The sequence below is a fragment of the Oryza sativa genome, chromosome 9 (genome assembly GCF_034140825.1).
Source record: "Oryza sativa Japonica Group chromosome 9, ASM3414082v1".
Lineage (NCBI taxonomy): Eukaryota > Viridiplantae > Streptophyta > Magnoliopsida > Poales > Poaceae > Oryza > Oryza sativa.
Window position 1 is genome coordinate 19,110,457 of NC_089043.1, and position 6,909 is coordinate 19,117,365.

Sequence of the window (6,909 nt, forward strand, 5' to 3'; positions counted from 1 at the left end):
CACTGATAATTAATTTTCACTTTAATCCTCTCTTTTTTAACTTTTAGTTTTACATTCAACCCTTTTACTCACGATATTCTCCATGGACACATGTCTCCACCACTACATTTAAGCTCTCGTTTTTACCTGGAAAATAAAGGAAATATTATGAAAAAGATCCAAAGCAAAACACAACATGTTAGAAAAGGTTCCAATTTGAAGCGTTGGAAATAAAATAGAGTCCAACCTAAAATTCACGCTAACTGAAGTCCTGTGATGAATGAACCATCAACTCGGTTCTAGGATAATCCATATAAAAACTTTGAAAATGCCTCTTTTCCCCCTGAATTATATTCCATGGTGGCTTTCGATCCAGTTTAATTACGTTTAAAACAATTTTACGGTCCTTGAGTGTAGCGCCCGTTCCGTCGTGGCGCCTAGCGGGAAAATTATCTCCTAAAAACCCTAATTGCGAAAGTTGTTTCTTTGATTGTTGTCTAGTGTTACGTTTAAAACAATTTTACGGTCCTTGAGTGTAGCGCCCGTTCCGTCGTGGCGCCTAGCGGGAAAATTATCTCCTAAAAACCCTAATTGCGAAAGTTGTTTCTTTGATTGTTGTCTAGTGCCCGTGCCATCTCATGATCTCTTCCCCGGCCCTCTCTCTCCCGGGCGTCTCCCTCTCTCTCTCTCTCTCTCTCTCTCTCTCTCTCTCGTTTGCCCCCCCGGCGCGTTTTCCCCCCCTCGCTGCTCGCGCGTGTGAGAGCCGCGCCGAGCGCCTCTCTCTCCGCTCCCCTCCGCTCCGCCCGCGCGCCGCGCGCGCGTGCGCGGGAGTCGCCCGCGCCGAGCGCCCCCTCCTCTCGCGCGAGCCCCCCCCGCTCGCAAAGCCGGCCCCGCGCGCCGTTGCTCGCGCGCGCCGCGTGGTTTCCCGCCCGAGCCGCGTCGTCTGCGCCGTCCGCGTCGCCCGGTCCCGCTGCCCAGCCGCGCCGCCCGTTGCTTCCCGCGCGCGCGTGCCGAGTGGCCGACCGCCTGGTCGCCGCCGCCGTCACCCTCTGCCGCGCCAGCCCGCGCCTGTCGCCCGTGTCGTCGCGCCGCTCCAAACCATCCCACCGTCATCGCCGTCGTCATCCCCCGGCCCCCGCCACTCCGCGCGCAAGCCGCCAAGAGGCGGAGGCCGAGCTCTCCCTTCCCTCTGCCGCGTCGCCCCGCTCCCTCCTCCTTTTCCCGATTCGGCAAAGGGGCAAGCCCCTTTCTCTCCCTCCTTTTCCCCTTTCCTTCCTTTTTCCCCTCTCGCCGGCGTCACCTCCTGTCGCCGCTTTGGACGCTAGCCGGAGCGCCAGCTCGCCGGCTTGACCGCCCATGTCGGTTCCCCTCTCTCAAACCGACATTGCCGCCCATTTAAACCCGTCTTCCCCCTCCCTTCCTTTCCTCTCCCATTCGCCTCCTCACCGTTGCCGCCGCTCCCGTGCTCTGCCTCGCCTCTGCCGTCCATCGCCAAGCGCCGGGTGAGCCGGTGCGTTCGTGGACGCGGAAGGGGACTCCGGGCGCGCCCTCTTCTTCCTCTTCCTCAGCCCGAGGCCGGAGAGATCACTCCCGCGCCGTCGGCCTCTCGTCACTGCGCCCCGTCCCGCACGGTAGTGTCTCTCTCCGTTCTTCCTCCTCGCTCCATCTCCTCCCCCTAGCTTTCGGTAGTAGCTCGAGTAGACTCCCCGTAGCTAGCCGGCGCCGCCCCGACCGTTGCCGTCGTTCGCCATGTGCTCGCCGCCGTCGCCGCCCGAGCTCCGTAGCACCCGCTCGTCGCCAGCCTCGCTCGGCGTAGCTCCGTCCAATCCGACGCTAGCATCGGATTCCCGTGGTCGCGTAGATGCTCTCACCGCCGGGAATCGACCTCTCGTGACCTCGTCGCCGTTTCCCTCTTCTCCCGCCGCTGGTTGCCGCCGCCGCAATCCGCCGCCGTCGAGCTACCTCCGGCGAATCCGAGCCGTTTGCTCGTCTCCCCTTGTCACATGCAACCGCCCGGTGTGCGCGCTTTCGCCGGTATCGCCGTGGCACGCTCCGCCGCTCGCCGCTGTCGCACCGCCGTCCATTCGCGGCCGGGTCGTCGTCTACCTCCCGCCGGCCCGTGAGGCTGCCACGTAGGCGCCACCTCGGCGCCACCTCGGCCGCGACCGGATAAGCCGACCCGGCCAGCCGCTCCCTCCGTTTCTCCCCGTGCGTGTGGTCCGCGGTGAGCCGTGAGGCTGCGCGTGGGCCCGCCGCATCCGTTCCTCCGCGAACCACGCGCGTGCACCGCGTCCCAGCCCTGCCCGCGCGCGTACGCCGCATACTCCCTCCGCACGGTGAGCCGAGCCGCTGACAAGCGGGTCCCACCCAGGACCGCGCGTGGTGAGCCCGGTCCACCGGCTCCCTCTCTCTCCTCCCTCCCGCGCGCGCGACCGTCTTGGGCCGCCTTCTTGGGCCGGCCGGCCCGTTAAGATCGGCCGAGCCGCCCCAAATCTCTTGGGCCGCACCCTAGCCACCCGAGAAAAGTCTATATTCCCTCCCTCCTTTCTTTTCTTTTTCTTTTCCAAAAAGGATTTAATTAAATCCTTTTTCCGTTAGACCAAAAATCCAATAATCTTAGAAATTCAATATCTTCCCAACCGTAAGTCCGTTTGACTCCGTTCAACTTCCAAAATTCCTCAAATCTCGAGATCTATCTAATGGCATGCTTAGAGGTCATTAATAGGGCTTTATTTTCACCGTTTGTTGAGTTGTTCCGTTTCGCGTGTAGTTCCGGAGCCCGAGGACCTGCAGTGCGAGGATTTCGAGGATCAAGCTCCAGATCTCGAGCAAGGCAAGCCACCCTTGAACATCTCGAGCCTATATTTGAAATTTAATTATATTGCTTGCGAAATACTATGCATTGATAGGATCACACTAAATCTGTTGTCCCGTCTGCAAGGCAGATTGGCAGACCTACCTAAATTGTTGCATTTGATCCTTTCCTTGTTAATTGTTACAACATGTCCCCTTGTAACCACCTAGTTGCGTCCTGATATTCGTGCATCCTGTGCGAGTATCGACGGACGCCTTCAAACTTATAATCTGAGTAACAGCTTGGGTAAAACTGGAGTTTTACAAAAGACTTGGAAAACCCGACACCTGGGTCGGTGCTTGCGAACTAAACGAATTTCCAAAACCGCGGACCGGGGAACGTACCGGGTGTACGGTTTCCCGCTCTCGCACTTAAGGACCGATTTCCTTGGAATTTCATCCAAACATAAGACAAGTACGACCACATGGGTGGAATGGGACACCCCTGGCTGAGTAACTAGCTTATCAGGGGAGCCTTGATGCCGAGAGACATGTGGATTCGCCGGGGTGGTGTCGGGGAGGACCCCTGGGCTTCCTGGCACAGTATGGTCTGGGACCTAACCTGTTGTTGGTCTGGGACCCCTCTCGTCGGCATATGGTAAACCTGTATCGGCTTTCGAAATGCCTTGTCGTGAAAGCTTGGAGGTCTCCCGACGTGGCTGATCCCCACGGGCTGGGTGATCTGGGTTAGTAATGTCGTGTGGGTAAAGTGTACCCCCTCTGCAGAGGTTAACAAACTGTTCGAACAGCCGTGCCCACGGTCATGGGCGGATGTGAGGTGATTCCTAGCGTAGTTTTGTTTGACTACTGCTTGTGAAATTGCTGTTGTGAATCTGGGTTCGATATTTGAAAAAAAAATCAGCAGCTGACGGGATCAGCTAGGCCCGGGTGGCCGTTTGAAAAGCTGTTGGCCGGGTGCCAACCCTGTTTCAAGATCTAAAGACTGATACATTGCACATACTCCGACCGGACGAGGCGCACTGTCTCATCCGTGTCGTTTGAGAAGCACTCACTTAGACTTTTTAGAAAAGAGTTCAAATAAAATAAATTGCGAAAACAACAGCCTCTCCTTGAAGCCTGCATTAAACACTTATTTCCCTGGCTTTGCTGAGTACTTCCGTACTCACCCTTGCTCTATATAAATGATCCCCCCCCAGTTGCTGAAGAAGATGAAGTGGATCCTGCTGACGAGGAGTTCTTCCAGGAGCAAGTCGGCTACGATGAGTTTTAGGGTTTCGGCCTAGTTCCCAAGTCGCGCCTGTGATGATTGGTCCAAGTCCTGGCTTCCGCTTTCCTTTTGTAATGCAGTTGTGAGCTCGGGATCTGTCCGCAGCCCAACATGACTGTACTTCTACTCTATAATAAAGAGACCTCTGTTGCTGTGATACTCTGTCTCCCTGTGATACCAGCACTGTTTCCTGGGACTGGTATCGATTAGCAGGTTAATTTGGAGCGTCACGGGCTAGTTCCGGTCGGGACTAGTTCGGGGCGTGACATTGAGGAGATACCATGAGGTACCAAATTTTACACTAATTTTGAGTACCTCATGGTACCTCATAGTACCTAGATACTAAGAGGTACCAAATTTACAATAAGAGGTACCAAATTTACAATAAGAAAAGTGGTACCTCATGGTACCTCCTTAAGTACCGTAAAATTGCTCTTATGTTTAGGATCAAATAGACATATGTACATGACAAGAGTACTTTCTTCCTTATTAGTACTCCTAATTTAAATTAATTTCTACTAGATGCTATACGGATATACGGCCATCTAGCTTAGCTGCTGGAAGCCTGGAATAATTATACATCACTGTAGCTGTTTTATAACTGTGACGTACGAAAACAAGGAAAATATATACTTCAGTCACGTACATGTGACACTCATACGTATTCCTCTCTTTAACAGGCTGTTCTTGGTGGCTTGCAATAAATTTGGTGCTTAATTAATTCGATCTTTCATGTGGATCATATGCATATCCACACATATGTAATTAAGCAACCCTTTTTCTTTGTGTGATCAGATTCAAAGAAAACACACAAAAAATACCTTTTCGTGCCAAAGTCACGATTTGAAGCAGCAACATATATTATATGGTACTCCCTCCGTTTCAAAATGTTTGACGCCATTGACTTTTTAGCATATGTTTGACCGTTCGTCTTATTCAAAAAATTTAAGTAATTATTAATTGTTTTCCTATCATTTGATTCATTGTTAAATATATTTTTATGTAGGCATATAATTTTACATATTTCATAATTTTTTTTGAACAAGACGAACGGTCAAACATGTGCTAAAAAGTCAACGGTGTCAAATATTGAAACGGAGAGAGTACTTAATTAAAGTATGCAATAACTTAATGATATGTGTTGGATAAATTGATGCATTTGTGCATCACTAGCTCGAAAACGTGGAAATTATTGCATCGCCACCCACCTCGTCTACTGTACCAGCAGCAATTGCCAACATTTTTTTTTCTCTATTATGGTTTTTTCCTCTGCTGGAAAATAAATCTGTCAGGATTACGGGTTAGGCATACTCTTTACCCTTCGATATACGTTACATATTGATATGGCATACCCACGCGCATGCGGATATTTCCTGTATATTCTAAGGAAACTTTTCACGGAATCTACATATGGGAAGAATCCTACTCGGGCAAAACCGGGTCGTTGGCGTATCGTATAGGGTCTGATACCTCCGAGTTCTACGAGGAGACATCCACATCTGCGATATAAAAGGGGCCTCCCGGGGAGGGTTTAGGCATCGAATCTCAGAGCCAACATAACCTCCACAGCCTACGAAGCCGGAGCTTACGAGGAGCCAAGTCATCGAGAGCTAGTCGAATCAACTCGACTACAATCTCGCCGGATCCGACAAGTTCCCTTGTTCTCTTTGTAATCTATGTTTTCTACCATATAATCCCACATCAACTGGATTAGGGCTATTACCTATCAAGAGGCCTGAACCAGTATAATTCTTGTCTTTTGTTTGCTTGATGTCGTACTACGTAGATCCTTGTACTAACGTACCCTAATACCCTCTATATCCGGTCTACGGATATCACCCATCGACAGTGGCGCGCCAGGTAGGGGATCTTGGTACTCAAGGTTCTACTACTATGTCATCCAGCTTCGTCGACAACAACGTCAGCACCAGCCTCAACCAAGTACTCCCTGCTTCAACAATGCTGATATGGACTCAAGTCGGTGAAATCGTCTTCCCGGTTTACACCACGACGCCGATCTCAACCGGTTCTCCAATGACCGGAGACGAGAACGCAGTGGTTACGAACCAAGGCGATTCCATGTCGAAAAATCCTCCCATCGAGACGGAGAACGGAATATCGACGACATCCAAGCTCAAGAAGGATTCTGATACGGCCAAACCTTGTCCTTCCGACATGAACCACGAGCCGACAAAGATGACTTCCGAAGCCACAAGGTCTTGGTGTCCTATCCACAAAACCAAGAAACACACCCTGCAAGATTGCTGGGTTTTCCTCAACGTTCGTGCTGAAATTCGCGCCTGCAAAGAACGTGGAATTCAGCGTACTTCTCCAACTCGGGATGTCTATTGTCCTATTCACAAGACAAAGAATCACGACCTCTCGAGCTACAAAGTCTTTCTCGGCGCCATGAAAGCTCAGTCTCCTAAGTCATATATCCCCATAAGGGATAACGGCAAGGAACAAGGAGCGACTCCAACTTCAGATCGATTCGTTGGGGTAATCGATATCGATCCTCACGAACCATCGGTCTTACATCTCCTCGAGGACTATGGGTTATCGACAACGAGCGCGCCGCGGGAGGTATTGGCTATCGATGACGTTGGTACGTCAGCGCACGCCAACACAGAAGCGGGGAATCAATCGACTACTCCAGCCTAGCACATCAGGGCCGTTCAAGCGATACTGAGGGAAACTCCTTATGATCCCGTTCTGAACGTTGACCTCGAGCGTTGGACAGAACGACTATGGGAATTGGTGACTAACCTCAGCAACGCGTTTGAAGAAGCCGCTACCGCAGCACACCAGGAGCAGCCACCAACTGGCGAGGCCAGTGGTGAAGATTCAGA